Below are 23,087 nucleotides of genomic sequence, written 5' to 3'. Positions count from 1 at the left end.
TCACACTTCCTTTGATGTCATGACAGATGTTGTTTCAAGCACCTTTGCACAGGAAGTGTTTACTGCACGTGGTAGATGTGAGATACATGCAGTAACCCCCATGTGCATTAACAGGTGACGGGGGAAGGCAGCAGACCCAGCGGCAGAGAACACGGGCTGCAAAAGACGACAGAGAAAGCCATTGACAGTGCTTCGGACTCCCAGCAGAAACTGGACAGCAGAGACAGTTTTATTCTCAGTGTTAAAGTTAAGAATCCCATGTTCACTTTATCGTTCTCCTATGCCAAGAATTTCAGAGACACACTATTCAGAAATCCTGCTTCCTTTGGGTCTCTGCCATCGCAAGTCTTTAAAAGCCAAATACTGAAACAAGAGACAAAGATTCCCTGAATGGCTCCATCAAGTCGGGTCTTGAGTTTTTGGCAGTGCAAATGAGAACAGATCAGTAACTCAGCATTTCCTCCCCCTATCATGATGACTTGTGCAATTGAGGCTGCTCCTCAATCAGGTTAGACATAGGGCAAGCGGCTCCGAGTACAAGGAGCCACTCTTCAAGGGATAACAGTTTGCAAACACAACCCTTCCACTCTTCTAACTTGGCTGTATCCACCTTTCTGAGAGGAACAGACTCAGAGAGGAGACATTAGAACCATGCTCAACAGGTAAAAGTGCTTTGTCCAAAGAAATGGCGCATTGGCATGCTGGGCAGGCCATGAGTGCAAATAGTGACTGACATTCCAATCCTGTGAGGTCCTCAAGGTGCTTAACGAGGTAAGAAATGAGAGATTGGAGACGAAAAACATGAAAATGAAGAGAGAGGAGAGAGAGAGAGAGAGAGAGAACAAGGCAATGATTGCAAATGTCCTTGTGGGAAATTTCTCAAGTGCTCACAAAATGGTTCTATTTCAAGGTTAGTTATAAAGGATTCAGGAGCTTTGCTTTCGAGACAGGAATCCAAACTCAATTCACTAAAATCCATTCCTTCAAAAGAGATGTGTGAGACACAATTATATAAGGTTTAGTATTTCAAGCGGAAAAGAGCACAAGTCTGAGTCTAAAAATGTATATGAAGGAGTAAAGTGTTAAGAAGCCAATAAACATTTTAATAATACCTTTCACTTTTGTCTGTTCCTGTAACTGATTTTCAACCTAACAGTTTTCCCACAAACCATCTTCTAATGCTTTCCTTTGTTCTCAAATTATGTCATTATTAAAATATTTTAAATATTACCTTTCTAAGTTACCTTGATTTTGATTTCTCTTACTAGTGTGCACACATGCACGTGTGTGTACAGATATATGCACGCATACATTTATGTTTTTCTTTTCTACTTCAAGCTTGTTATAGTTTGGATCTGGAATATTCCCCAAAGGTCCTTGTGTTAAAGGCATGGTCAACAACCTGTGGTGCTACTAGGAGGTGGGGGACCTTTAGGAGGTAGGGCCTAGTTGGAAGAGGCCAGGTCACTGGGGAATGCTCTGGAAGGGGTTATTGGGAACTCAGCCCCTCCTGTTTCCTGGCCACCATCAGAGCCGCCACTTTCTCTGCCATGCGTTCTCTGCCATGATGTAGCATCAGAACCAAATGAGCCTGAACTGAAACCTTTGAAACAATGAGCCAAAATAAATCTTTGCCTCTTATAATGTGATTACCTCAAGCAAAAACTGACTGATGCAGAAAAGGCTCTAGTACCTCGCTGGGAAAGAGGAAGACAGTACTATATATAAAATTCTGCGCTTTTCAGATGTTCAAGTAAACCATTCAATAAATGATTTTGGCACATGACAGTCACACAAATTGCATCATATCTCATTTCATAAAGAATCAAGAATGTTTAGCAAAATTGTATTTTCAAAACAAGATTTGGAATGTTTTCTAACTGTGCTTCACCACGTTCTATAACCTATGATAGGCTTATACTCACATATCAAATTATAAATGGGAGAGACTTCTGGAAGCTTCAAAATGCTACCTTCACCATGACCAAAAAGACCACCTGGAAGTACCTCGGGCAGGACTCTTTTTTTCCTAATAATGGAAATTCTGCTGATTTGATTGTAACCAGAAATTATAGATGGATGTCTCCCAGGCCTAAACTCACTCATATTAAACATTTCCTTGGACAGCCTTTAGAATATTCATTAAAACTTTGAGTTCTTAAAATGAGATGAGGCACTTGTCATCCAAAACTCGAGAGGCCTGTGAACGGCTACTGGAGAACCCACATCAGCTGCTGGTCCCAGCTGCTTCGTCATTCACTTCCTGGCTGGCTGTTTTGTGGTGATCATGACTCACCATTTTTATGAGTTTAATTACCTACTGAATGCTTTGCATTCAGTAAAAGTATAATAGCTGCCTTCATTATTTCTCCTTCCCCGACAAACGTAACTGTCTGATGCTAGCTATACACTTTGTACTGGAAAAGACTGCAGAGGGAAGAGACTAGAAATTTTGCGGTAGGATGGTTTCCTCAGGTATTGCACAATGATGTCCTCCTCATGAGGATTATGAGGATAGAAGGAACACGATCAGGTTAAACTGGAAACTATCTACTGGATATTAATGATCATTAAAATGTTTTCTTATACTGTGTGCCATGTCATTTGAAAATTTTTGCAGATAAGTCCCTATAATTGAGAATCTAATAAGAAATAAATGCTCATAGCACACACCTCCCAGATATTTTTCTGTCCTAATCAGAATTGGAACAGCAGTTACAACTGTCCAGATACAAAACCCACATAAGTAGTCTGTGGATAGAGATGCTTAAATTTTTCATAGCCACATGACAACGCTTAAGTTGGCAATTTGGCCATTTCTATAATGTGGCCATCTACAGCCACACATAACACTACCACTTCTACATCAATAACAAGTGACGGGAAGATAAACTTTCCCATCAGGGCAGGGTAATGCCAAGCCCAGTACTGATGAACTATGACCCCATTTCCGTTTCAGCCACCCCCCTCCACCCCGCCCTGCACACTCTCTTGTATATTCAGACCTTAAGTTGATTGAAGGTTAAAACAGTTCAAATATGAAAAAGTCTTTGGAAGTACTCAAGTGATAAAAACCATCAATTTACTTCAAAGTTCCTAAAAGAGCATCTCTAAAGTGGGTGGCAACGTGTGATTTTTATATTATAATCTCAGAGTAATATTCCAAATGTACAGCTCCATGGTAAGAACTTAGCTATTTAACACTAGAGCCAGCACACAGAGTAGAAGATTTCCATAGGTCATGGGATCTTAGAGACTCGTGATTTGATAGGCTCAATTGAATTATAAGGGCTCAAGTTGTCAGGGCTCTACCTCCCATTGATTCTCAAGGTTAGGGGTGGTGGGGACTGGTAAGTTGTCAGAAACCAGGAATGGAGCCCTTTTCTACAGGAACTAGAAGAGCAATACGACTCACGAAAGGCCAACACCACCAACTCCCTTGCTCAAAACCATGAGACCCACATTCATCAACTTTGTCATCTCTAACATGGAGGCCAAAGGCAGGCAAAGGTCTAGGTTTGCAATATTTCTAACACCTTTTTTGAAGTTTTATCTTCAAGCTCGCCTGTAAACTCTATTGGAGTTTTTTGCTGGGTCAGCTGAAGCTAATTAATGAGCCCATGGGCTTTGGCTGTGCTCTAGCTGGTGTACCTTGCTGGGATTTTGTATTTTATATACCTGAAACTACTTACAATTTAAGGAAGTCAATTTAACAGGCTGCACAGCCTCTCTGCAAAGTTGACAAGGCTTCTACCAGAAACAAGTTATCTCAGGCTGAAAAGCAGCAGTGAGGGGAAAATGTGACATCATGCCCCTTGAGAGGCCTTCCCATTCCATATCTTCCAGACACCAGTTCTTTACTAAGTATGTATGGCAACTGTAGGAGGCCGAGAGGATGTGGGTGGGTGGGAAGGCCCTAGAGAGGCAACTGTCCACCCAGCCAGATGAGCAATTTTGGAGATCTGGGCTGGATACACCCATTTCTTTGGAATTTCTCAGTTATTCCAATAATAAGTGAAGGGCACAGTCTGCAGGCTTCCTCCAGCTGTTGAAATTGAAAAGCCGCAGGGCTTAAGAGTTTGTTAGGAGTAGCCTTCTTCAGCATCCTGGGTAGAGTCTGTCACACCTTCCTCCTTATTAGGCAACATTTCCAAGCACCACCACTGAACTTGTGCCACTGAAGGGACATTACCTGGGAATGTCCTTTTCCCCTGTCACGCTTTTCAGATGTGAGGAACTGGTTTCTCTTCAGCCCTCAGCTCAGTCTGGCATGTGGGAGATGGAGCAGATACACTGTCAATTCATCTTATGAGAAAATTGAAGACTTTGGGTTAAGTACGGCAGATTCCTCAAAGGCATTTGTTTCCTTCACCATTCAAGCCTTCGCAGATGTGGAAACAAAGAATAAACTCAAAGATAGAACAGAAAGGAGACATAGCAAAGTTATTTCAGCCTGTGTTTTAGAACATGGAAAACCCAAACAGGAAGAGAGCTAGCATGCAGATGAAGTTCCAATGTCAAGTGGCTGCAGTGGGGGAGACCCAGAGTCAGTGCCAGGGCCTCAGCAAAGGCCTCGAGTGGCTCTGGACTTGGAGGTGACCGCTTGGGTAAAAGACAAAAAGAAGGATCAGGACTGAAAGAGACAAGGAGGCAATGCTTAAAAGGTAGATGATGGAGGGACTCCAAAGCAGGACACCCAAGAGGAGAGAGTCCGGGGCTGAACACAGGATTACAGTGGTAATGTGCGGGCTCTACTGCTCCCAAGAACCCTGGCAGCCCATCAGCGGAACTCTTCTGATTAAGTTTAAATGGGAGCAGAAAAAAGATGGCCAGATGCTGACATCTGGTGATTCCTTAATTAAATGATCTTCAGACAGTTAAGTCCACAATCAACAAGCTCCATCATGCTTCCTTCCAGAGGCTCCTCTCAGCTTTTATTGCCTGGGTCTAACATATGAGCCAAGAACAGACAAGGGATGATCACTAGACTTTGGAGGAAAAGTCTTGACTGTGAATAAGAGACACCAAGACAAACAAATGGGGAGGGCAGGGAAGAAGAGAGGGAGAGGAAGAGGTGGTCGGTGGACACAAGGAAAAGAGCAAGTAAACCGGGCGTGGTGGCGCATGCCTATAATCCCAGCGGCTCAGGCGGCTGAAAACAGGAGGATCACAAGTTCAAAGCCAGCCTCGGCAACTTAGTGAGGCCCTAAGCAACTCAGCTAGACCTTGTCTCTAAAATCTAAAAAAAAGGGTGGATGTGGTCGAGGGCCCTTGGGTTCAATGCCTTATATTAAAAAAAAAAAAAAAAAAAAAGGCAAGTAAATGGAGGCCCTGGAGGTTAGGTGACAAGCCTCCTTACCAATCCAGAATGGACAGCCCTGGGACAAGAAGCTCTGCATCCTAAGTCCTGTTAGGCCAGCATTCTGACCAATAAAAAGGCAGTTCATCATCCTGTGAAGTCAACTCATTACTACCATCCAGTTGCAGCACTGGGTTCCATACAGGTAATCTTTGTGGTTTTATTAAAAGCCCAGCAGAGAGTTCTGTTGCAACTTTCACTTTTTTTTTTTTTTTTCCTTCTTTTGTGGTGCTGGGGATTGAACCTGGGGCCTTGTGCATGCCGAGGCAAGCACTCTACCAACTGAGCTATATCCCTACCTGGCTTTCGCTCTACTTTTAAGACTGAATTTGTTGAACCAACTATTTACATAGACCAACTTTATTCATGGCTAGTTTATTTCAGCTGCTGAAACAAATATTTCTTGTTGGCAATGGCCTTAAAAAAAAAAAAATCCTACAATTGCGTGTGACCAGCCTTTGAACAGATCAACTTTTCCTTAGTTTATAGACACGTCATTTGAAACTTCTCCCAAGCCATAATTTCCATTACAGAGAAGTCAGTGCAAATTACAGTGAGATTCTTGCCTTCCCAAATTCAATGTGAAATCCAGATGCAGTTTAGTGTTGCCGTAAACTTTATGAGTTAAATATCTAAGAAGTCGGGGACGCCGTGCAACACAATATAACACCATCTATTAAAAAAAGCACTCATGTTCACATCTGTAGCCTGAATTTTCCAGCCACAAGTGAATGAATAAACATGAGTCAACCAAGAACTGTTTGGACAATGCTCCAGGAGGCCGACTTACAAACAGAGCACCCTGCAGCCTTTCCTATTTCTGGCATGGCCAGAGGGTTAAAGTTATCAGAAATGAACTATGTGGACAAGGATGCTAACTCTTTCCCAACTCACCAAGCTCCTACGGTTTGGCGACTGCTTGCATTTTCCCCAAGGTATGAGTTGGGTAGCCCTGTATCTATGAAAATGATACTAGTGCACACTGCTCAGTGGTGAAAAGGCATTTTTGATCCACCTGTGACAAGAGCACCTGTGTTTCAGTCAGTTTTTTCACTGCCGTGACTAAAAGAGCTGACAAGAACCATTGTAGAGGAGGAATGGTTTCTCTGGGGCTCACGGTTTCAGGGGTCTTAGTCATAGACAGCCAGCTCCATTCCTCAGGGCTTGAGGTGAGGCTGAACATCATAGGGGAATACTGTAGCAGAGGGAGACAGCTCACACAATGATCAGGAAGCAGAGAGACTTTACTCACCATACCCCAAAGGCACACCCCCTATGCCCACCTCCTCTGGCCACACCCGACCTGCTTTCAGTTACCACTGTTAATACCTATCAGGGGATTAATTCACTGATTGGGTTAAGACTCTCAAAACTCAACCATTTCTCCTCTGAACCTTCTTGCATTGTCTCACACGTAAGCTTTTGGGGGACATCTCACATCCAAATCATAACAGCCGGCCAAACACTATCATGGCTACTACATATCTTTGTGAAAAATACAGCTTGCCCATGTGTATCTGGAAGCTCTAGAAACCTGGGTGCTGGGATTAAACAATAAAACTCTTTCAAACTGGAGTAAGGCCAACACTTGGTCCCCTCTAGTCCTACAGGTATGTGCAGGTGTGTGTGCATGCATACATGTATGCTTGCCTGTTTTCCCCAGAAACGAACCCAACGATGAATCCAAGAAGCATGTAATATAAAAGCCAAGAAAGTAGCATCCCAGGTTCATGGAAAGGGTTCATATGCAGGTATGTATAAGAGAAGACAGCTCCTGGTGAGTGTGGCTAAGTGACAGAAGAAAAGGCAGGAAAACGGGGCTCTGGAATTCCCCCCTTAAAGCTGGGAGTATCTGTATCAAAAGGGGGCCTTTCTCTCCTTCTGCCTGACATTGTTTGTTCAAAGAAACCTTACCCTTCATCCAAGGCCCTGGCCCATATTTTACTTCTACCCATATTATTTTCAAATCTATCTTATTACCTCAACAAATTGACAGGGCTTTAAGGAGGTTGGTCTTAGAAGCAATATATCCTAAGTCCTGGCTGTCAATAATTAGTGCCCACTATGATGTATGATGAATAACCAGATGAATGCCCTGGACATTCAGTAACAGAGAGGGACACAAGGATAAGCATTGAGCTCAGACAGCAATGACTCAGGAGAGGAGCAGAGACCCATGTGCAAAATGACTTTCAGTATACATACTGATGAGAAAAAAAAATGCACAGATGTTCAAAATGATTCAAAATTTAGAATCATGGGAAAGAGCACAGATGGTGCTGATCTGGGAATATTTTACTGATGAGTGGGGACCAAGGCAAGTTTTAAGGGAGACAGCATAGAGAGTCATTCATAGGCGAGGGTGGGAAATTCAAGTGTGACATTCAGTTTGAAAGCATGGGGTGAAGTCTCGGGTATCATGAAAAGGTGGGAGAAATGAAGAGCCAAAATTCCTAGTTCTAAAACAGAGATACTTTAGGGTTGTGAACTGTGAGCAATTCCCTCCCCTCTCCAGGGGACATTTGGCAATGTCTGCAGACACTGAGCTCCCTAGATGCCAGTGGCATCTAGTGGATAGAGGGCGGGGATGCTGCTGAACATCCTACAGTGCACACACAGGAAAACCCTGCCTCAACAAAGAATCATCTGGCTTATGATGTCAGTCGTGCCAAGGTGGAGAACCCTGCTGAGAGAGCTATATGACTATTATGAGGAATGAATTATTGCTTCTGGATGGATTATTTCTGTTCTGTGGTCTATATCAAGAAGCTTGGTCAGAAGGCAACCAAAGCAACTGGACTTATTTCCAAAAGGACGGACTGAGTTCCTGCCAAGTGCTCATTGCTTAGGGAAAATTTTGTCAGTAGGATCACAACGGAGCAAGATGGATGAATACAAATCCCAGTTAACAATAATCCAAAATAGGCTATGATGTGTAGCAAGAGAGAAATATACCAACAGTGCCAGAAATATGACATGTTCTCTGGGAATCAGGGAAACTTCTTTAAAGAAAATTTTAAAAGAGTCTTGAATTAATCTGCAGTCAGAAAAAGTGAGAAAATGGTGAGTGTGAATAAAAAAAGGTTTGACAGGTGAGCAGAAGCAGGAAAGAGTGGAGACTGGCAAAAAAAAAAAAAAAAAAAAAAAAAAAAAATCCAGTGTGGTTTCTCCTCAAGAGGCTTGAAATGCAGTGGATCACATCACAGAAGCATTGGAAATGCCGAGTTTAGTCTTAATCTTATTAAGCAATGAAGAGTCAGGAAAGGTATAAACTGAGATGATCTGTGTGTTAGAAAATAACTGGTAGGAAAACGGAGGATGCGAGAGAAACTGAGATACAGAAATACAGGACTTGGTGAAAGCAGAAATGGAAATAGGAGATTTTCTTATGTTATAGACCCGAGTGTCTCATTATCAGAAGAACAGAACTTGAAAGTGAAAAGGGTTTGGTAGACAAGAAAGTGGGGTCTGCTTCTGATGTGTGGCAAGACATTCTGCAGAACCAAGAAGTCGGAACCCAAAAAAAGGAGATAAAGGACTCATGATGCAGATAGGAACTGAAGTGCCAAAGGCTCCCATCGTAATACCACACATTCCAACAGGCAGTGGAACCAGAGCATGCCCCTCAAAACAAAATAGTGACACACAGTAAAAGTCAACTACCCTGATAAAAAAACTTGGTTATCATGTAACTCAGTCAACTATTGGCTAAGAACCTTGTAGACCAAGCAGGATCAAGAAGAGCCCAACATTGTACTACATTTGAAACCAAGTCAATAGGACATTACACAAAGAGCGGGTATACAAGCTTGGGGAGAAAAAAAGGAAGGAGTTGAAATGAGTTCAAAGTTCAGAGTTTGGTGATCTGGTACCTGAATCCCCAAGGTTTACTATGGTAATCCTCCTCTCACTGAAAACCACTTTGCAATATTTGTTGGTATTGCTTAGGTAACAAAGCCATGCCACACAAGTCCAACTGTCTGGTTCAACACTAGCTGTGTAACTTCTTTAAGCCTCAGGTTCTCAACATCTGTATAATGTTGAGAAGGACAGTATTTTTACCTGAGGATGGAAATGAGGACTACACTTAGTAGATACTGCTTTGTTCTTTAGTTTTGAAATGAATATCTGTACTATTGTGAATTATCTCCATTTTATAATCAGTGACATAATGATGCATCTAAAAACTCATGTAAATATGGCAGGGACTGCTGGAAGTTGCCCAACTGTCATTTTCTTCTTCTTTACAGTACTGAGATACCTGGCTGCCTGACATCAAGACTACATTTCCCAGCATTCCTTGAGCCAAGTGTACCCATGTGACTAAGTCCTGGCCAGTAGGATACAGGGCTTCAAGCCTCCTTCAAGCTTCAAGGAAGCCTCCTTAAAGCTCTTTAGGGTAATTTTCCTTAAAGGTGACAGAATGACTGGAGCTCCTGAATCTACTTTGGCTAGGAGATAATTGGAACTAGAATTCTCATATGACAGAGTAATACAATCAGATTCTGAACTGCACTGATCATGTAAAGCTCCATACCACTATTGGACTCATTATCTGTAGTCTTTTTTGAAAGTAAGAGAAATAAATTATCTTCTATATAAGCCATTGTTATTTGAAACCAAATAACTTCTCAGTTATATTAAGCCAAATCAAATCTACAACGCTAGTTTATTTTGCTGGACCCAAAACTCTCATAAGAAACAAAATATTTCAGGTTTTTTTTTTTTTAAATCTAGAACAAAGCAAAGAGTTTATCATACAAAGCTCATGGAAAGAGAATCAGAATTAAACCACACATATATCACCTTAGCATCTGTGACTAACTGTACACTGGGATGGTTAAAGAATGGGAGAAAGGAGGAGAAAACCATGTCAAATTATGCCTCCTTTGGTCGCTTTAAGACTTTCTCCAGAATTAGTTATTAGTGGGCAATAATGAAGCAAATTGCACATGCAGATTACTTCTGAGTTATGAACAATGCAACCAGCAGTAACCTTTGAAGCTGTCAGGATCTTTTCAGGCAGGCAATTAAAGTGAAAAATGAGAGTATGCACAACTTCCATCACCCGATACTACATGTACTAACACCACCTACACACACTGACATCAGAGTAGGCTCAATCTGAATATTTATTAATGCAGATCTGTTCCCATTTGTTCCTCTTCTTTTCTTGTAACCCATTCCAGCCCCACCTGCCTCCCCCCCCCAAAAAATCTTTTTCTTTAAAGGGCAGCTCTGACACTGAATCACATTTACCTGAAACCTACATACACTGTGACATCTTTCCTATGTGAATCAAAAGAAATTTCCTTCCCTTTCCCTTGGCCACAAGATAAATTTAGGACAAGCTTGAATTCTAGAGGAGAAAAAGTTGATATAGTAAATTCAATTAGGAATACACACAATAATCAAGATGGATGCTTATTCTTTTGTTTTTGTGGTCCTAGGAATTGAACCCAGGGTCTTGATGCTAGGCAAGAACTTTACCACTGAGTTACATCCCCAGCCCTAGAAAATGATCAAGATGGAAATAGCCCACAATCGATGATTTTCATAGAAGGTCAAATATATATGTCAAGTGTTGGTTCTAAGCATTGAAGCTCCCCCTCCAAAAGACAAAACAAAAATGAAAAATGGTCCCAATTCTCAAATAGATCATACTCTAGAGGATGTAACTTATATTGATCTGTAATCACAGTGATCCGATGTAAAAATACCTGCTTTTCTGCTAACATATAGGAACTGCTCATTGTATGTTTTGTGACTCAAGAACCCGGACAGACTTTTCAAGAGATGACAAGCAGGGGTCTAACTGTGAGCTAGTTGGAATAGGTCTCCAATCTGAGAAGAAACTCCTGTGCTAGGGGCCCAAGACCTGATCTGATGCCTACCGATTCCATCAGCAAGGTCGCTTCATTTGGATTCAGCCGCTTCAGTGCCACCAAGTGCCTATAGACCAATGGTTCTTAATTAGAACTGCATGTTAGTATCACCTGGGTGACAAAAAGATTGATGCCCAGGATCCATCTCCAAGATTCTAATATCAACAGGAGTTGACAATTACTACTGTAGACTAAGAAGGCTCAAAAAGCAGAAGAGAGATGGAGAACCACTTGGGAATTTTAATAAGTCAGTTTGCATCACCTGCCAGACGGTCCATCTAAAAACGCAGTTGTGACTCTGGAAACAAATTATTGAAAGTGAATTAAGGGTTATATATATATATATAAATCCAATATCTAGCAAAATCTTTTAAACAGAATTCAGGCTCTACTTGAAGCCCTGGTTATTTCCCCCCCGCCCCCTTTCACTTGCTATACAGAAAGAGCTAGGCTTAGTAATTTTGTAGACAATTTGGTATTTTTGCATATTTTAAAAACAAATCCAAGTTGGGAGCAATCTTCCTCTATTCAGTACGGGTGTTCTGATAGGATACCTGCCTGGGAACCATTTGGTCATTGATTTCTTCTCAGTGTATTCCTAAAATTATAATCCTATATCACTGGAGTTCTGGGCTTCAGAACTTTCTACAAGATTAGCCTGAACCAGTGTGTTTTTTTTTCCTGTGCTATGATTCACCTCAGTAACAAATCAGGCCATAACCAGCCGCATCCCAGTTGCATTTTGGAAGCTGGTTTCATCTAGATTTGGCAAGAAGAATTATCTTCATTACTTCTCATCTCCCAGGGAAGACAAATCATTGCTTTAAAAAAACCTTAAAAACAAAACAAAACACAGAAAGAGCTAAACATTTGACACAGGGTTACATGATGCCTCTGCCTAAGAGTTATCAGAAACAAGCACATATTGGTTAAAGCTTTCTTGGGTCCAAGTCTGATCTGAGGAACTCTGGGTCCAGACAGTAGCCAGAAGCACAGCGTTCAAGCTCACACGTCAAAGGTTATATGCCATTTTGGAATTGATGACTCCTAATTCTGTGCAGGTTGTGTGTTCATTCTACTTGTTAATGAGTAGAGGCACATGCTGAGCTGTGTCTCAGATCCATCTCGCTGATGGTGTGAATTTGGGTATGGGAAAGTCCCTAGCCCCTTTCCATTATCTGGCACATGGCTCCAAGCAATCTTAGCTTCTGAAGAAGCATTTCTAGGAAGCCAACTCTGGGCTTTCTGATACATATTTTTCAATGAAGCTCTAATTTCTTTGGATAAGCAAGATTATATGGCAGTTACTGGCATGATCTGCTACTTTTGGGGTGACTTGAGGAAGTTTCTCAGCCCACGTCTGTTTTCTGATAGGGAAGACAGTGAGTGACTCATAACCCCTACACATTACAAGGTTCTTAAGGGGATTAAATAAGATTAGCTATTTACAGCCCAGAGCACAGTGCCTGGCACCTGGTAAATAGGTAATAAATCTTAGCTATTACTATTATTTCAGCCAGTCTGGTCTGAAAGCATTTTGTATTTACATTGTGCCAGTATATTTATGAACCATCAATGGTTCCCAGATAGCATTAATAACAGGTAAAGATAATACTGCCATCACTGAGTGCTGGGTCCATAAGAAGAGTCCATGTGCAGTCCTCATGAACACCCTACAAGGGAATTCTCCCACACATACCTCCTGCCCTTTTCCCAAAGGGGAAACATAAGGCTCAGAAAAGACCCACTCACAGGACTGGGAGCTAAGGCCTCTTATCTGACTTCAATGTGTTTTAGGCCACACCCGCCGCCTCTCCAGGGTAGAAATGACTTGCTTGTTTCACAGACCTGTGTCACTATTCAGCATTGATGCTGTCAAATGGCCAGATGGCTTTTTCTTCTAGGCAAGAGTTCTACCTACTGATCTATATTCCCCCTTTTTTTTTCTGTTAACATGTAAAGGTGACTTTATTATCTCTTTTCCATAAACGAACATTAATATTTTTGTAGTAAAATTTAAATAATCATTATGTAAAATATTAACATTAGAAAGCCTGTTCTGGTGTGGTTCAACACCATCTCACACAGACACCAAGCATGGTCTGGAAGTTCTGGCCTTGCATCTCCCATTCTTTGGGTGTAATCAACCTTAACAGCCCCAGGACTTCAGAAGCAATTGAGTATGCCATTCCTAAACTTTCCAACAATGTTCTGTGTTGTTGATTGTGAATGTCTATATAGGCACCAAATTATTTCTGGACTCTAAGGTTTCTCTGGGGCCTGGGTGGTTTTGGCTTCATTACCATGGGGTCAGGAATCAGCACAAATGGACCGACCAGGTGATCAGCTGAATGGGACTGTGTACCAGTGGAACCATTTCTTTTTTTAAATACCCCACCACCACCATTAAAGAGCAATTTCAGGTGCAGAAAAAAAAAAAAACAAAAAACAAAGGAAGGTACAAAGATATCTCACACTCCCCTCCCCAGTCCCCATGCAGACAGACATTAACATTCTCCAGAGTTTCCTTTTTCACTAAAACAAGTGCTTCAACCTTAGAAGAAAGCTCTCTCATGTTCTTGGATAGGCAGAATTAACATTGTCAAAATGGCCATACTACCGAAAGCATATACAGATTTAATGCTAGTCCTATTAAAATCCCAATGACATTCCTCACAGAATTAGAAAAAGCAATAATGAAATTCATTTGGAAAAATAAGAGACTCAGAATAGCCAAAACAATCCTCAGTAAGAAGAGTGAAGCAGGAGGCATCACAATACCAGGCCTTAAACTATGCTATAGAACCAAAGTAACAAAACCAGCATGGTACTGGAGCCAAAATAGACATGTAGACCAGTGGTACATAATAGAGGACACAGACACAAAACCACATAAATACAGTTATCTCATACTAGAAAAAGGTGCTAAAAACATTCACTGGAGAAAAGACAGACTATTCGACAAATGGTGCTGGGTATACTGGAAATCTATATGTAGCAAATCAAATTAAACCCTTCTCTCTCATCCTGAATAAAACTCGACTCAAAAATGGATCAAAGATTTAGGCACTAGAGCAGAGACCCTAAGCCTAATAGAAGAAAAAGTAGGACCAAATCTCCACCATGTTGGCTTAGGAAATGACTTCCTTAACAAGACTGCTAAAGTGTAAGAAAAATCAAGAATTGATAAATGGGATGGAATCAAACTAAAGCTTCTTCTCAGCAAGGGAAACAACATGAAGAGACAGCCTACAGAATGAGATAAAATCTTTACCACAAGCACCTAAGATAGAGCATCAATCTCCAGGATATATAAAGAATGCAGAAAACACACTAAAAAAAACAAAAAAAAAAAAACCAAAGAACCCAATCAATAAATCAGCTAAGGAACTGAACAGACTTCACAGAAGAAATACAATTGACAAATATACGAAAAATTCTTCAACATATCTAGTGATTAGAGAAATGCAAATCACAACTACACTAAGATTCTATCTCACTTTATTTAGAATGGCAATTATCAAGAATACAAAAACAGTAACAGTTGACGAGGATGTTGGGAAAAAGGCACACTCATACACTGCTGGTGGGACTGCAAATTGGTGCAAACACTATGGAAAGCAGTATGGAGGAGATTCCTCAGAAACCTTGGAATGGAGCCACCGTTTGACCCAGCTATGTCACTCCTCGGTTTATACCCAAAGGACTTAAAATCTCATACTACGGTGATGCAGCACATCAATGTTTATAGCAGCTCAATTCACAACAGCTGAACAATGGAACCAACCTAGATGCCCTTCAACAGATGAATGGATAAAGAAAATGTGGTACATATACAAAATGGGATATTACTCAGCCACAGAGAAAAATAGAATTATGGCATTTGCAGGTAAATGGATGCAACTAGAGAATATACTAAGTGAAATAAGCCAAACCCCAAAAAACAAAGGCCAAATGTTTTCTCTGATAAATGCTGATGCATAATGTGGGGTGGGGTGGGAATGAAAGGATTTTGGATTGTGCAGAGAGGATTGAGGGGAGGGGGTGTGGTGATGGGAAGGACAGTGGAATTATATGGACATTATTACCCTATATACATATATGCTTACCCAAACAGTATGACTCTGCAACATGTTCAGCCAGGGGAAGGAGAAGTTGTTCTCTAATTAGTTATATGTTCTACTCTCATGTATAACTAATTAGAACAAATTAAAAATTAAAATAAATCAAAAAAATTGAACAAATCAGTATTGAAAATGTGAGGAAATAAATACTTTCAATTAGCATAAAAAAACCTTGATTGCATCCCCTGGGTTTAGTGAGAACATGCATAAGTGTCTAAGTTAAGATCTTTCTCTTAGAAGATGGACCTTCAGCAGAATGTTCTCCAAAAGGGCTTCCAAATAGCCACATGTACCTTCTAAGTGGAAATGAGAAACTTTCTGGCTAGCTTGCAGCTGAGGTCATTAAGTCATTCTGACTCATAAGAAACTATCAGTTAACTCGTTTTCTACATAAAAGCCTTTTACGTTATCAACTAGGGCAGGCACCTTTAAACGATTTTATCACACATTCAAGCCAAATACAAAACTATCACATTTAAATAAAATAGACACTATCAAAGTAATGGCAAGACCTCAAGATTCCTCAGAGGGGTTCAAGAGAGGGGGATTTAGTACATGTTTTTATCAGTTGAACTTCAGAAAATAGAAGGCAGAGACTGGAGGATTTTCTCGGCTTATGAAGATGACGCTTAATATGTCAGAAATAGATCCAATATCATAAGGATATTAACCCACTTTTCGCGGCTTAGCTTCAAAAAGGATTGCATAGATAATACATACTTTAAAAAAAATATTAGTTGCTGAAAGTCTACTGTCACTGTCTCCTCCCATCACTCTGCCTTCACACTCAATGACTTAGCTCTTTAGCTCTTTTTTTCAACCTTTTCACTACAACCCAGTTAAGATATTTATTTCAAAAGACGGTGGAATGAGACAGACATCACTACCCTAGGTTTGTGTATGACTGCACATATGGTGCAACTCTACATCGTGTACAACCAGAGAAATGAAAAGTTGTGCTCCCATTATGTACAATCAAAATGCATCCTGCTGACATGTATAATTAGAATAAAAGAATTAAAAATTTTTTAAAAAGATATTTATTTCAAATTGCAACTAGTACACTGCCCCCTACAGACAAATATGAAATTTCAAAAAATGTTGCTCAACTTTACTATATATACCTGGATAATACCGTTTCATTTTTAAATATTGGGACAACTCAATATTTAACTCAATAATATTGATTTCATGATCCAATAATGAGCCCAATCAGTGATTTTTAAGAATACAAATCTTGCTAAGTTACAAATCAATGTCATGCATTAAATTTAACCCTCACACATGGCTGTTGAGTGGTGCATGCCTGTCATCCCAGTGGCTCAGGAGGCTAAGGCAGGAGGATCAACTCGTTCAAAGCCATCCTCAACAATTTAGCAAGGCCCTACCTCAAAACAAAATTAAAAAAGGACTATATTGTGGCTCAGCGGTTACACACCCCTGGTAACATTAAAAAATTATAAAGGACTTATGTAAAAATAGAAGACCATTTGCAATTTGTCTCCATTACCAAATTCCCCAAGCTCTTCTTACAATAGTTCTCCACTCTGCCCCTACACCCCAGCAACTCCCAATTTCCTCTTGCCCTTTGGGCACACCTTGCTTGCTTGCATCTTTTTGTTCCGATTACCCCATTTGCCCTTCTCAGCCCTGTTCTGAACCCCAAATACTGTTTTAGTGGGACTCTTGTCGCTGGATTCTGGCTGGTTCAGTCCATGGGAAGAACCCATGGGATGAAGCAGGGTGAAGGAGTGGACCGTCGGGTGTCTGTTCCGTGCCCTCCCAGGCATGGTTTGGGCAGTGCCTGTAATGCACCACTTGGGGCATTGACACCCCTCTTGCAAGCTGTCATTCTTTCCAGGTTCTGGTAACAGTGTCACCTTCCTTTTCCTTCAGGGTCCTGCTGTTGCCAGTGCCTCATCCTCCGTTAGTGTGCCACACCACTATAGGGACCCCTGAATTTCTCTCTCCTGCTGTCAGGAGACAGCCTTTCTAACATACATTGTTCCTACTACTAGGAACACCTTTACATCCACTTTTTGTTTGTTATTTACCAGGGACTGAACCCAGGGGCACTTAACCACTGAGCAACATCCCCAGCCCTCTTTTATTTTGAGTCAGGGTCTCCTTAAGTTGCTTAGGGCCTCATTAAGTTGCTGAAGCTGGCTTTGAATTTGCGATTCCCCCTCCTCAGCCTCCCCAGTTGCTGGGATTACAGGTGTGCACCACCAAGCCCAGCTTCTCACCTCTTTGTAGTCATCTTTAGATTCATTTTCCAAAGTCCACAGCAGAGTTTATGCCCTCTCCAGAGCATTCCATGAAGCTACATGGTAGAATCTGCCCATCTTATAAAAAAGATAACTTACATCTTAAAGTGATTATATTCCAGAGAGATTCAAATTCTCCAAAACCAGAACCCCATTTCTCTTCTGTCCCTAGCACTTAGCACAGGGGCTGGCAAATAATTGTGATCACTGAAGAAACCAAGAAAAGAATGAATGGTAACAGGATTCTTAATTGCTAAATTGCATCACAGTTATGTACTGGTAAGTAGTATTTTCTTACAGGAATGTCCATAGATCATCTTCATTTAAATTCCCATCCTGTGGTGATGGTGATCTAGTCCATTTTCTCTAAATTAGCTGCTGGAATCCAGCTGGAGATAACTGCTGATTACTGCGTGGTGAACCAGCCATCTCTTCCATAACTAGCTAGTTTCCACAATCCCACATCACCTGGCAGGGTGTTTTCTGCTTATTATGCTAATTAGTTTTTACTTGAAAGATGTAATTATTGCTGCAACCCAAGGAAATAATTAATGGCCAATTTTAGTGGGCAAAATATTCATTAATCAAGCCAACAGACAAGATACCTGCAGAGTTTAGGGACAAGGTCCTCAGAGAAGAGGGAGGAAAAGGATAATCACCCAGAGATTTCTCCTTTTTATAAATATAGGTTAAATCTATTCAATTACAATCTCTCGAAAGTTTACATTTCAGGTTTAGTCCAATGCCTCCTAATGAAATCTAAGCTTAAACTTTTGGGCTTTAGAAAGCATTGCACAACAGGATTGTTTAATCATTTTCATCTCACAAAAAGGTAGTGATTATGAGGAGCCTTTCATACATGGTCTCCTAGAAATGCTTCTTTACATAAGGATTTCTGAATGCTACAAATGTCAGCCTGTGTCACCCCTGCCCTGCCATTTTTTCTTTTTCTGCATTACTGGAAGAAGGAACTCAAGGGTGCTCTACCACTGAGTTACAACCGCAGCCTTTTTAATTTTGAAACAGTGTCAAAGTTGCTGAAGCTGGCCTTGAACTTGTGATCCTCCTGCCTCAGCATGCCAAGACCAGCTGGCCTCTGCTTTCTTATACTAAAGGCAGTGTGGGAAGAAAGGGTCCTAATGAGAATACAATTTGGCTCGATCATTGTTTGCATCATCTTCATCCCTTACAAACACACATCTTTTCAAACCTGAGGGTGGGAGGACAGTTTAAATTCTTCTAACACCTTGCTAATCAGAGCCTAGAGAAATATTTGCCAGAAAAACAACATAGTGATTCAGAGATCAGGTCAAACCTGTACCCACAATTAAAAGATATTTCAATCTTAAATAAAAGCACATTGCCCCTCATAAAAAAAATGATAAACCCCTCCAGCTCATCCCCCATAGCCCTTCTCCAAGCCCTTTTATAATATGCATGCCCTCAAGCCCTCAAATTTACGCTGACTGTATATTTCCTAGATGTGCATTCCCATTATGTTAAAGGGACTAAGTTCAGAAGATGGGTCACAGAAGGCAGCATGCAATCACTGACGGTCGTGTTTTTTTTTAAACACCCCCCCAAAAATCATGTTTTCATTTAATTTTAAATGCCAACAACCATATTCTAGCCTCTACATGCTCATAAAGCTGTTTCACAGTCCAGAAAAAAAATTTTTGTATTAAATACTGTTCACCATCCACATCTTAACAGGCTGGATGCTGAAGCATTTTTCATTCAGCGTAATGATCTCCAGGAGTAAAAATAATATAATTATAACTGAACTACTTGGTCAGCTAAATCACAACCAGAAATGCACTGGTATGTATTTCATTCACTGTGTCAAAAAATCTTCATTCTGGACCATCAACACAGCACTAAATTTTGATCTGTCATTGAAAACAGGTCGCTTCTATTTCTGGCTTACGGCATGGTAACAGAGTACAGCAATTGGCAAAGACAGCTAATATTTCACGTTAAATCTCTCCACCTGACCTTCTGAGTCAAAAGATCCACGTGAATAAGGAATTATTTGTTACGTAAACAGTCTCTTTAAAAAAAATGCCAAAACAAAACAAAAACCCTCTTAAAGCATGGGGGAAAAAAAAAAACCCAAAATTCTTGGGAAGAAAATTTGTTGACAGGAGGACCACTGAAGGGCATGGCCGCATTCCTGAGCTGCCTCTTCTTACAGATGGACAGAGGGCAGTGGAAGCCTGAGGCATCTCCATGGACCTTAGGATAAAGCCAAAACAGGCATCCATGGTGGAGGACTATGGCTCCAAAGGGGATGGAGCCACTATGGATGTGACCTCACCCACCCTTGGCTACCCACTGGCCTTTGAGAGCCTAGCCACAGACAGGATAAATGATGCACATTGCAGGAGGAAGTTTCCTCTCCCGATTCTCCCTCATCGTTTGATTTGGGCTCACTTGTGAATCCATATTCAAGCCATGGTTTTAATCTTCCTTTAGATAAAATTTTGAGAAAAGCTTTGCAGTTACTTCCCTTTCTTTGCCACCGGCCCCCAAGGGGATGAAGGGACCCCTCCAGCACCCCCTCTTAACCCATCTTCACACTCACCATGTGCTTAAAATGACACCACGCCACGAGTGTTTTCTCCCATGAGGCCAGCGTTTGTCAGCCTGGGGGGGCTTTATAAAGTAGTTCCACCTCAGCACAGCCCCAGTGACTCTGATTTAATTGATCTGTGATGAAAGACCCATAGAAGAGGCACCTGTGCTGCATCCCAGGTGATCGCAGGCCCAAGAACCACAGCTGTGTTGAGCTCCCTGAGGACAAGCTTGTGGCTCTTCCCCCTTGAACTGGCACGTGGCCCGGAGCCTGTTTGCAAGCAGTAACTGAACGAGTTAAACGTGTCAGTGATTGAAGAAGAAGGAGGGGGAGAGAGAAGAGCCATTCGGGATGGCCTCACACTGAAGGGAAACCGAGCTTCTCAGGCTGGAGTGTGCATCAGAACCACCTGCTTGCACTGCAGGGGCCTCACCCTTAGGTTTCTGATTCAGTAGCTCTGAGTTGGGGCCTGAATTTTCATTTCCAACAAGATCCCAGGTGATGCTAATCCTGCTGAGAGGTGGATCTGGGAACATCCTTCCAGAACCACTAGTCTGAAATGAGCAAAGCAGCGTAGTGATCCCAGATCAGATACATAACAACTCATGATAACCTGGGGCTGCAGGCATCTATGACTGGGTGTGCAAGGACAGCTGTACTCTCAGGAACATCAATGACCAACCGAGGGGCCGTTGGCGATGGCATTAGGTCTAATTCTATTTGTTTGCTGCACAAAGAGACCAAGGATAGGAAAGCCTCCCCTTTGGACTGTGACTCCAATTCAATCAGCAATCTTTAATTTTCATGGCACATATATCTAAATCATTCATCCTGTATCCACTACTGTTCAGAATTCAGGTATGTCTAGCAAGAAAAAGAGTCTGCCACCAATATTTAAGTAAAAATCACAGTACACTTTCCTAGAAATAGGACCAATTTTTTTTCCCCCCAAAAGCAACCAGGGGCAGACCTAGGCAAGAAAACAAACCCAGGCTGCTTGTTAAATCCATTCAAGCACTAGATTCCTCAGCTGTGAAAATACAGTGGTTTAAAATCCAAGCTTCTCATAACCACCCAAATAGACGCTATGTTAAAATTAACATGGGGGAAAAAATGTACACTTTCCTCAACTACCGTCAGTTAAGAGGCTTCTTTTTTAAGAGACAAAGGAAAGAAGCAAGGAAAATGCCAAGTGCACTAGGCTTTCCCAAAAGGCTAGGGATTACTGGTTCCCAACAACCCTCCAACTGTGCAAGCCACTGAACAGTGACCCCAATGGAATCAGGACTGTAACCCAGGCTGCGCTCCTCTCCACGGCTGGTGATCCGTCCTGCGCATTCCAGCCAGCAGTCATAAATCTGAGTGTCAGACAACGGAATACTTTTGGGTTGTGAGACAGTTAATCTTTGAGGAGTTTCTGGAGCAGAAGTAAACAGGAAATTGCAGCCTCTGAAAAAGTCCTCTGTTTTCAGGAAGTGAGTGGCATGAAGATGGTAGGCTCACCCACAGGACAATGACAGACCTCACCTGTGCACGGGCAGTGGTTGTACACGGTGGCTCTGGGCCAGCATGTCAGCATCCCCTGGGAGCTTGTCAAAGACTCAGCCCCTCGGCACTGCCTCTCAAGAGCATCAACTGTGTGTGTGGTGTGGGCGGTTTGTGTGCGGCAGGGCGGGGGACATTGCAACCTACATTTTAATAAGTCCCACATTTAAAAATTTTGATTTGGCTGAAGTTGGAGATCTCCAGACAACAGCGCTTTAGAGTCCTCAAAGCACCTTGGCACGGCGCTTTTTGGACAATTCCAACTATGTGGGGAAGAGCGTATCATTCATTTTAAAGTTAGGAAACTGAGATGAGGCTGAGAGGAACCTAAGGAAATACAATGGCTAAATGTAACAGAGATCCTGGAACAGAAAAATGACATCAGGTAAAAACCCAGGCAATCCAAATAAAGCATAAACCTTAGTTAATAATGTTTCAATTCAGTTTATTAATTGTGACAAATATACGAATATAAGATGTTAACAGGGAAAACTGGGCCTGGGAATAGTTGAGATTGGAACTAAGTTTGCAAATTTTCTGTAAATCTAAAAGTATCCTAAAATAAAAAGTCCATTTAATACAATTAATAAACAGATGCTCAGAAACACCTATGAAAAGCAAGAGGGTGGACAGATGGGTACATTATTTTCTGTATGTTTAAAACATTTTGGAAATATTTGTGACTTTCAAACATTTTATAATTTGAAGCTATAAGAATTATACATGTACAAACATTTTTTTTTCTTTTCTCAGAAAAGGAGTGGACTTTGTTCAGAATGGATGCTGTGCTGACAGTGGGCCTGACCCTGCCTTATCCAGCCCGTCACAGAGCCTCTGGGTATGAGTCCTGCTAGTGCCCGCTTCCTGAAGTGTGGCTGTGGAGGAGATGAACTTGGCCCTCGTCCTCCCAGGACCCTGTCTTGGCCCTTGCCCTCACAGCCACCGCAGGCTTGGACATTCACCATGGCCCACAGGCCTTCATCCCAGCTGGCCCTCTTCCCTGGCAGAGAGCTGAGTGCTGTCTCTCCAGACGGCAATGACATTTTAATGAGGACAACATGGGGCCTCTGAGCCCCACCTGAGTTAGCTGGATGGGGAAAGGTCACCCAAGCCTTCAGACCAAGTTACTTGGGCACTTACCTATGTTCCTTTCCCTTTCTTTTCTTTCTTTTTTTTTTCTGCTACTGGACAGCACCTGGTCAGAACGTAAAGCCCCCTCCCACCCAGCGTCCTCCTGGGCTGAGCAGTGCTTCTGAGGCCAGCCCGGAGCTCCGAGCTCCCAATGTCACACCCAGGCTTTTATGTACTGCTTTCTTACATATTCCAACTTCT

General features: G+C 41.7%; 1 protein-coding gene across 4 annotated transcripts in view; it reads right to left on the bottom strand.

Moving 5' to 3' along the window:
* Positions 1–23,087, bottom strand: part of Jazf1 (JAZF zinc finger 1) — a 327,034-nt gene that overhangs the window by 145,082 nt on the left and 158,865 nt on the right. The gene's annotated exons all lie outside the window — the stretch shown is intronic.

The sequence above is a fragment of the Ictidomys tridecemlineatus genome, chromosome 2 (genome assembly GCF_052094955.1).
Source record: "Ictidomys tridecemlineatus isolate mIctTri1 chromosome 2, mIctTri1.hap1, whole genome shotgun sequence".
Lineage (NCBI taxonomy): Eukaryota > Metazoa > Chordata > Mammalia > Rodentia > Sciuridae > Ictidomys > Ictidomys tridecemlineatus.
This window is presented reverse-complemented; position numbering and strand designations above follow the sequence as displayed.